The 10,225-nt window shown below is 39.7% G+C and overlaps 1 pseudogene; it reads right to left on the bottom strand.

Annotated features, from left to right (window-relative positions):
* Positions 1-3,539: 3,539 nt before the first annotated feature.
* Positions 3,540-10,225, bottom strand: part of LOC108300133 — a 33,892-nt pseudogene continuing 27,206 nt past the window's right edge.

Genomic DNA, 10,225 nt, shown 5'->3' with positions numbered 1-10,225 from the left:
AGGCATCGGGGCAGGAGGGAGAGGGCCCATGGAGGCATTGTCTGCACATTGGGGCAGTCACAAATTGTGCCCTGTCCTGCCCTGTGCCTAATGCCTGTGACCAGGGCCAGGATTAGAATCAGCCGACTAGACCAGTGACCCCACTCCTGAACCTCCTCCACCTGGTGCTCTCTGGGTAGACTAGAAATATTCTTGGACTTGTTTGACCTTCTGGTGTCCCACCTCCCTTCTCCCATAGTAGCCAAGATGTAAGAATCAAGGCAGAAAGTTACAGTAGCCTTGACAATAGTGGCCGCCCCCAAAGGCTGCCAGCCCCAAATGATAACCATCTTCCAACATGGTTGTCAGTCAGCATTTACATAGCACCCCATACTCACAGGTTGGGGGGCTGAGAGCAGTTAGTCATTTATATCAGGACAGAGAACAAGACGAGGGCTGGGGGTCCTGTTTTCAATTTTTCTTAAGATCCTGATTCCCTGCTTGAATGAAGAAACACCAACCCCATCTCCTTCAGGTATAGGCCTCTTGCACAAGTGCAGGCTGAACCCCAAACTTGACACTAGCCCCTCCTGAGCTGTCATCTCATAGCCAACAACTTTCCCCTCACAGAACTCTCTAGCTTCTCTCTCCTGTCACGAGCCCTAGCAACAAATCAAATCCTAAACAGGTGACGATGACAAGCTCGCTTGAACATTCACAGGTCAATGCAATTATGGGCATCTTTGTACTTCCAATTGACTGTTTCATTATTAATGTGAAATTAAACCCATTCTGAGCACTTACAATCTGGTAAGTGTTCTACAATTGTATTTACTGATATTGAACACCTGGGAACAGATCTAGTAAATAAAGGAGATTGCAAATCTTAGACATGATTACTTTCAAGTTGGGAAGCTGTGGCTCTGAATGTGGCTTTGCCACGTGCTTGAGCCACTTAAATGCTCTCAGCCTCAACTTTTGAATCAGTAAAATGGATAATTATGCCTTCCATCTAGGGTTGTTGTAAAAACAACAGATTTGTAAAAGGCCTAACATAACATTTGAAAATATAGTACATTCTCAATAAATAGTAGTTAGTATTAACGTGCTACATTACAGTGGAAGTACAGAATAATCAGAAGGTACAGATAAACAGGGCAACTCTTAAAAGCTCTCTTTTTCTTCCTTTATGCATTTAACAGTATTCATGGAGCACCTACACTGTACCAGACACCATTCTAGAAGCAGAAAATACAACAGAGAACAAGACAGGTAAAGCCCCAGCTCTCCTGAAGGTTACCTGTGAATGGCAGAAAGATAATAGAGAAATAACAGTTAATAAAGATGATAATTTCAGATCTCCATAAGTGGTGAGAAGAAAATTAAACAGGGTGATATGATAGATAGTGACTGGTGGGTTTTAGAAAGAACCTCTATAAAGGATCATAATTGAGGTAACACCTGACAGGAGAAGCCACAGGAGTACAGAGGGGACCAGGGAGAGGAAACAAGTGCCCAGGCCTGAGGTGGGTTCAAGCCTGGCCTGTCAGGAGAACTGAATGAGAACAATGGTTTCTAGGGTGTGGTGAGATAGAGAGGGATGAGATGAAGGTCTAGGCAGGGGATCTGAGTTACTATCCCAGCTCTGCTACTAGCAAGCTGTTTGGCTTTGAATAAGATTTTAAACTCTTGACTGAGCATGGTGGCTCATACCTGTAATCCCAGCACTTTGGGAGGCTGAGGTGGGCAGATCATCTGAGGTTGAAAGTTCAAGACCGGCCTGACCAACATGGTGAAACCCTGTCTCTACTAAAAATACAAAATTAGCTGGGCATGGTGGTGCATGCTGGTGCTCCCAGCTACTTGGGAGGCTGAGCCAGGAGAATCACTTGCACCCAGTTGGCAGAGGTTATGGTGAGCCGAGATGGAACCATTGCACTCCAGCCTTGGCAACAAGAGTGAAACTCCATTAAAAAAAAAAAAAAAGATTTTAAACTCTTGAAGTCTCAATTTTGCCATCTGAAAAATGAGGGGAAGGGGTTACTCTTGATCATTGTTAAGGTCCTTTCAACTCTGGTTTTAATATAGACCAAAAGCACTATTCTTCCTATGATGACAATACTGCGGTCAAATATGACTCTCTTTCAGAGTCATATTTGACCGCAGTATTGTCTAGTCTTGTTTGCGTCTTAGGAAAGGGTTACCTGTAAAAGCAATCAGGCCCCAAGATGTAAAATGCTTTATTCTGCTTATCTTGAAGTATCTTTTGGATTATTTATGGCCAAAAGATCAGCTGGCCATAGTTCTTTCTTGGTTCCTGGCGGCAAAACACTAGCAGCTCACAGATGGTCCCAGGAACCTAGTTTTTAAAGTTTAATTGTTCTGTATTTCGTCTTGACCTTTTTTCAAGCAACTAAAGAGCATGTGTCAAGTCATACAACTGACTTTGGGAAAACTTTAAGACACTTTCTATTTTGTTTGATAGCATGAACTTGCATAGTATGTTATTCTGAATAGTCAAAACGAGTATTAAAACGGTGTTTGTAAATCTTTATCATTTTTTAAGTCCTCACAATAGTGACTTTATTAAATTAGTTGCTTTATAAAACATTACAGATGTCATAATTGTTAACAATTTACCAAACTGTAGTTAACTGGTGCGGTTTGCTGAGCATGTTTTATAAAGGAAAGGAAATGCCAAAACCCTGGGAAAGCTGTTTCATTGCTGCCTGAGAGAACAAAGATTTGTTCCTCAGACACTTTAAATCAGGCAAATAAAAATAGGTAGTTTCCCTTCCCCATCTGAAGCACTTCATCAGTAGAAATAGCCTGATAAAGAACTAGTGAGTCTTTGCACTCAAAAGATTCCATAATATGCAATGCAATAATGGAAAGGTTTACCCTATTTTTTTTTTTTTTGAGATGGAGTCTTGCTCTGTTGCCAGGCTGGAGTACAGTGGCGCGATCTCACCTCACTGCAATCTCTGCCTCTCAGATTCAAGTGATTCCCCTGCCTCATCCTCCTGAGTAGCTGGGACTACAGGCACGTTCTTCCATGCCTGGCTAATTTTTTTTGTATTTTAGTAGAGACAGGGTTTCACCATGTTGAGCAGGATAGTCTCAATCTCCTGACCTCATGATCTGCTTGCATCGGCCTCCCAAAGTGCTGGGACTGCAGGCATGAGCCACTGCGCTTGGCCGAGATTTGCGTTTTTTAGCTTCAAAGTTGGAGGATTTTGGTCAATTTAATTTTGTATGAAACTAGTGCTTTCCAGCCACGGTATCTTCACTCTGAGATAAGCAGTCTTCTTTACAACGTATTTTTAATATCCTGATGCTCAATTTTAAGACAAAGCAATTTTAATACTAGGTGCACGCTGCTGCAAACTGCTTTTCTTGACAAGTTTTGAAGTAGCTCAAGGAGGCAGGTTATGGCCGTATTACTGAATGGGGCTGGTAAACACCACACAATTTTTTTTGTCATGTTTCAATCTTTTGTTTTCGATTTAGTGACTGATGCTATGAAATCACATAGCAACAATGACAACATAATTAGGTTTGTTTTGAACTACGATTTAGTAGCAACTGAGGTTCCCAATTTTAACCCCTTGACAGCAAGATCCAAGTTCCCTCATTTGCACATTAGCACCTAAGTGTCGAGGGGTTAAATAGCCAGCACAAAAGACACTGCACTTCCTGTCGCAGCATTTGGCAGAACTGAAAGGAAAGGAAGTTGTACTACTGTTCAAGGGATTGTGAGCAATATAAAGATGACACCAGGAAAAGATAAAATGTCACATGAAGTCTTCATAGTCTTGTACATATCCTCTATCATAACCACCATAATCTGCCAAATCATCTTTCATGGTGGCTTTTAATTCCCCTTCAGGAATCACACCTTTCTTCTTTTTCGCTTTGCTTTGCTTGCTTTTCTTGCTTCTGTTTTTCACTGCAAAGCATAGCCAGTGAATTGGTCATCTTTTTCAAGTCATCAATTTCCAATGCCATATATACGTCGTGAGCTGAGACTTCCAAAAAAATGGCATAATATAGTGACTTTTCATATTGTGTAATTTTATTTTTTAGTAACTTTCCAAACTCTGTGAAGGCATCTCTTGAAAATGGGTTCATAGCATCTGTTCCATATACAGTATTATTAACACCAGAAGTTTCTTTTGCTAATTTGAGGCCTGACCCGTCCTCTAATTTCTTCAGCTGCGGTTTATCTGCTGATTGTTTTTCTGGTGTTAGCACTTTAGGGACTTCAGGTTCTTCTAACCTCTTTTTAATTTCTTATTGCCTTTCTTCTGCCTTTCTTAGTTTGTTCTCTTTTATTTTCTCTGCTTTTTTTCTTTTCTGAAATTTTTACCTCTGGTTTTACTTCTGCTTCCTCTTTTATTTTCATCATTATCATCATCCCAGTTATCCCTGAAGTCCTCGTCCTCATCATCGCCCTCCCAGCAGCCCCCGCGGCAGTGCCGCCGCCCCACATCGTCAGCACTGGGTCTTCCACGGAGAACGCGTCCTAGTCCCAGGAGTCAAGAGTCCCGCCGCGCAGCCATCTTGAGCCGGGTGTGAGCTGTGTGAGGAGGAGAGCTAGCGAGGAGTTAGTGCGGCGAAGGTGAGTCACTGGGTTTGCTCAATCTTTATCACCTTAAGTGTTCAAGCAACTCTGACTGTAGTGCATGCCTGTTCTCTAGGGATTTAATATGCAGTAATTGACCCCCAAAGCAAATGCACATTTAGGAAAATGACGATTATCCACGATGGTCACCAGTGACATAGATAATTTAAAGTCACCCACTGTGAGAACTGAGTGAAATTCTAAGCCATCAGGTCAAGAATAACAGATCTGCACCAAAACTATTCTGGTCAAATGACTAACTCTCCTGCTTTATTTTTTAAGCACTTATATCTTCTTGGATAGAACTTTCCAGAACTTAACTTTCCAGTTCTTTCCTGTTTCTAACCTAAGCCTCTAATTCTGCATATGTGGAGAAGGGTAAACTGGTGGTTAGCCTCAGCACATTACACTTTTTATTATGGTTTGGCTCCGTACTCCCACCCAAATCTCATATTGAGTTGTAATTTCCAGTGTTAGAGGTGGGGTGTGGTGGGAGGTGATTGGATTATTGGGGTGGTTTCCAATGGTTTACCACCATCCCCTTAGTGCTATTTCATGAAAGAATTTTCAGGAGATCTGATTGTTTAAAAGTGTGTGGTGCCTCCCAGTTCGCTTTCTTCCCCCTTCTCTGGCCATGTAAGACATGCCTGCTTCTGTTTCCTCTTCACCTTCCTCCATGATTGTGAGTCTTCTGAGACCTCCCCAGCCAAGCTTCCTAAATACAGCCTGTGGAACTGAGAGTCAGTTAAACCTCTTACCATTGTGAACTACCCAGTCTTAGGTAGTTCTTTAAAGCAATGAGAGAACAGACTACTACACTTTTAAAATAAATAACAATGACAGGCAACACACATAGTGTCTACTAATCAGGTTCTTTGCAGATTATCATTCAATTCTCACAACAATTCCATCAGTTAGATAACCGTTTTAAATCCCACTTTACAGATGGGAAAACTGAGGCACAGAAGCTAAACACCAGCTAGTCAGAGACAGAGCTGGGATCTGAACCATGCCCCTGGCTCCAGGGCCTGTGCTTTAGTCACTGCGCCATTTTGCCCCTCCTAGAAGAAATTCTTCATCTGGGTTGCTACTCACAAATCTGCCTCTTTTCTTTTTTATTGTTTAGTGATTCATGAAGAGACACCAAAAACCTTTTTCTTCTTTCATTATTTTATAAATAAATGTAATTATTTTCCTTTTTCCTGAAAATAAAAACCTACCACCAAAGCTTTATCTGAAAAAGCCTTTGACAGGTTGTTGTAGAAAGGGTCTTTGATTTATTCATGCCATCCTCATTAATGGAGAAAAAGTCTTGCTTGGCCAAATTAAGTCAATGTGTTGTTCCCCACTCATCATCTAATTATTTTAAAAAGCACAATCCGGCACCAGAATTAAAGCAGGAATTCTCCCCATCTATTGTGAGAGCACAAGAGGCCACAAGATGAACTTAGTTATGACTAAGACTGGTGAAGTGGACTGGAGAACCTGAGAGATAACATTACTAAGGTTTATGTACAAGCTTTCGTGGCACTCTGGTTTTTCTGCATCAGGAAAACAACTGTTCTCTGCAGAGAGATGGCAGCTCCATATCTATCTACATACCTGTGTATCTGCATATCTATCTATTCACATATATGTACCCATGCACACTCACACAATTTCTTTTCATTTTCCTTATTTTAACCACTAAAATACTAAGTTTTTGTGTACCTTTTCAAGTCTACATCACAGATAGCAAAGCCTACCCTTCTTATTGTCCACTTCCCAAGCAAATTCCCTAAAACAAACCAGAAACATAAAATAGAAGATGCACATAACTAAAATATATATGACATAAATGAAATATATATACTTACAGGTATAGGTAGAAATTATATATGTGGACATTGTGTATGTGTGTGTATATGGAGTATTTCAGACTACAAACTTAGTGGTGTAAAATATATCACTTTATTTAGTCTCAAGAGAACAAACTTTAATACATCTTATGAGGAAACAATCTCAGTCAAGAAGAGGTTCTTCTCCCTTCTAAGTTGCTGGGGAAGAGTTGTGTGCTTAGGTAATGGGTGGAAGGGGGTATCTGGTCTGGGTCATGATCCAATCAAGCCAGTGAAGACTGAGTCATCCTTATTGCTGTCTGGTCTTTGTTCACACAGAGAGACAATAAGACTCCAGGGGTTCAAGCAGCTCCGTGAGGCTGTCTGGGGCCCTGAACCCTGCTGCTCTAGCATGCACATAGAGATTCCAGGGGACCCTGGTTCTGGTCGCCACCCCTTTAAGGTTGGAGTAGAGGAACAGGAGAGTACAGCGGCTCACCAGGCTCAGATCCTCTCTTTTTATCTGGTATTTTTCTTACCCTGCACCTTACCTTTTTCCCAGGTGTTTCTGTGCTTCTGTTTAGCCTGGGGAGCACGTGGGAACCATTTTTCAGGTCACACCAGAGTTTAGTTAACCACCGTTTGCCTCCCCTCTAATTCTCTTCCTTTCCCTATCTCTGTAACCTGTGAATCTTTGGAGGAATTAAGGGTCAAAGGGGAGACTCTCCTTTTCATTAGGTCTTCTTTATGCCCTGAGCCCCTGAGGCCCTCAGCACCTATGCTTTTAAAAGGCACAGCCTTTTTTACTGCTGTAATAACTTGAAGCAAAGAGGTTGCATGCCTAAGTGATACAGTGGAGCAAAGGAAAATGGAGTGCAGAGAGACAATGGTCTCTTCATCCAATCACATGTACCCACTTGGCAGTATGTAATATGTGTCAACTGTGTGTATCTTAACATGATATATACATATATGTGTTTAATACACAAGAATCCTATTTACACATATAGGCATTACTCATGTGGTTTGGGACCATGGGTTGTGGCTTTTTTTCTGGTGAAAAATCTATGGATGCATACTTCTATCCAATTCTTAAATATTTAATTCATAAGCATGTGTTCTTAATTTATGGATCATAAAAGAAAAAATGGAGAACTAGAATATGAAAGATAATTATCTTATAGATTACAAGGTAGATAGATTATAATTATAATATATCAGATTATAGATTTCTCATCACCAATTGCAGAGAGAGAAAAAAAAGGGAGAAAGAATTTCTGACTCAGGCACTCTGTAACAATCAACTTACCATACCCCAGCTGTGTCATTTAGCTTCATTAACAATCTCATTTTCATTATTAATAAGGATGAAAATGTGCTCAAAATACATTGGAAGTATAAGATCACAGATTTCAAATAATGAAGTTGATTGAGCTGGAGATTGAAAATATTGGCTTATTCATGAATAAGACATCTTAGACCATTATGCAGACAATAAAGAATTCTTAATACTTGCACCAGATGCCACAATTCAGGATGTTTTTCTTTAGTATGGAATTACTTTCAATGTAAACTCAGACACACTTGGAAAAAGAATAGATTCTATAAGACCTTTTCATATAAAATGTAGGTAAAATAACTTGAAAAAGAAGTAAATCAATCTTAGGCTATATTGGTTACATCTTTAACTTACTGCTACCTAGTTTAAGGCAAGAACTTAATTTTGATTTATATCTAAACATGCAAAGGAAAATATCCCTTTGCTTCATGGTGAGGAGATGGGACAAAGCAGCTTTTTTTTATTACTTGTGGTTGAGGAAATAGCTGTTTAAGAAAACTTACTTCCATTCATCTGGCTGCCTGAATCTTGAGAGGACAATCCCTCTTTTCCAGTTGTTGGGCAGGCTGTTTTTGTTCCTTGTTGAATAGACATATTTCCACTATTAACCCTAGATGTTAAGTTTCAGGGAAAAGGAGGTACAATAGGCAGAGGCAGAATCCTGAAGGGAAAGCCCTCAGGTAGAGGGGTTGTCAAATTTAGCAAGTAAAAATACAGAAAAACCTATAAAATGTAAATTTCAGATAAAGATCATAAGTCCCTTGTATTGCATGGGACCACCTTACCAAGGTGGAATCATGTGAACACAGGAAATGGCCACTGGGTGAGTGCCCAGCAGGAATATGGGCTTACCAACCAAAAGAGTAAACAAGTGGCTTCTGGGCATTCCTGCCTCAAGAGGTAGCTTAGAATTCTACCAAATTTTATCAACAGTAGAACCAGTCTTCAGGGCGTACTAAAATGCAAGTGGCAAACTGAAACAGTGGTGTTAGCACGAACCTACCTTGGAATTAGCCTGAGCTGCTTGGTGCAACATTCAAGTGAGACCAAAGTGGGACAGAAGAAGGAACAGGGGCCTGTGTACTCAGGGAGTGTCTGTCATGCCAATCTGTGCCTTGTCTCTAAGTTATCTTAGGACATAAATCTGTGCTTAGGAAGCTCATCTGTTACTGTGCTTCTGTTTTTTTCCCTTTTTCGGTCTTCTTGTGCTTTCCCCTCATTTCTCGTTTCTTTTTGAAAATTTTAGCTTTTGTCTCTGAATAATTAACTTCTAGGTCTTTAGTCTTGATCACCCTTACCAACCCATCCTCTTTGTGCCAACCAGAGGACCTCTCTCTTTCTCTATTTTAAAATCAGATTTATTGAGATATAATTTTATATCTCAATGTGAAATAAAAATGTGAAGTAAAGGTCAAAATATAATAAAGTTCACCAAGTTTATATGTATGATCTGTGAGTTTTGACAAATGTGTACAGTTGTATAACCACCACCATCACCACAATCAAGAGTATAGAATATTTCTATCACACCAAAAAAAAGTTTCTCATGTTACTTTGCAGGTGATCTCTTCCTTAAACACCTGGCCTCTGGTAACCACTGATCCGCTTTGGAACACTTAGTTTTACTTTTCTAGAACTTCATCTAACTGCATGTTGCATGAAGTCTTTATTATCCAACTTCTTTTATTTAGCATAATGCTTTTGAGATTAATTTGTGTGGTGTGTATCAGTTTTTCATTCCTTTTTACTGCTGACTAGTATTCCATCATATTGACATACCACAATTTGTTTACCTGTTCAATAATTAATTGACATTTGGGTTGGTTCTAGTTTAAGGCTATTATACAGAAGGCTCCTATAACATTAAAGAGTTTTTGTGAATATGTGTTCTTTTCTCTTGGGTAAATATCTACAAGTAGGATTGCTGGGTCATTATATCATAATCATAATTGTACATTCTAACTTATTAAAAACTACCAAACTGTTTTCCCAAACTGGTTCTATCATTTTGTATTCACACCAGCAACATCTATGAGTTTCAGTTACTTCACGTTCTCACCACACTTGGTGTTGTCAGTCATTTGTCAGTTATGAATGTATGCTAATATCTCATTGTGGTTTTAATTTAAATTTCCCTAATGATTAATGATGTTGATAATCTCATGTGCTTCTTGGTCATTTGTATTTTTTTGATTTATTCAAATCTTTTGTACAATTTTTAATCAGGTAGTTTGATTAGTATTTAGTTGTATATGTTCTTTATAGATTATGTATACAGACCTTTATCATATATATTTTGTAGATATTTTCTCCCACACTATGGCTCATCTTTTCAGTTTTCTTTTAAAGAGTTTTTAATTTTGGCCGGGCGCGGTGGCTCAAGCCTGTAATCCCAGCACTTTGGGAGGCCGAGGCAGGTGGATCACGAGGTCAAGAGATCGAGACCATCCTGGTCAACATGGTGAA

The sequence above is a fragment of the Cebus imitator genome, unplaced genomic scaffold (genome assembly GCF_001604975.1).
Source record: "Cebus imitator isolate Cc_AM_T3 unplaced genomic scaffold, Cebus_imitator-1.0 Scaffold25, whole genome shotgun sequence".
Taxonomy (NCBI): Eukaryota; Metazoa; Chordata; class Mammalia; order Primates; family Cebidae; genus Cebus; species Cebus imitator.
Note: the sequence above shows the minus strand (reverse complement) of the source record. Positions and strands in the feature narration are given on the sequence as shown.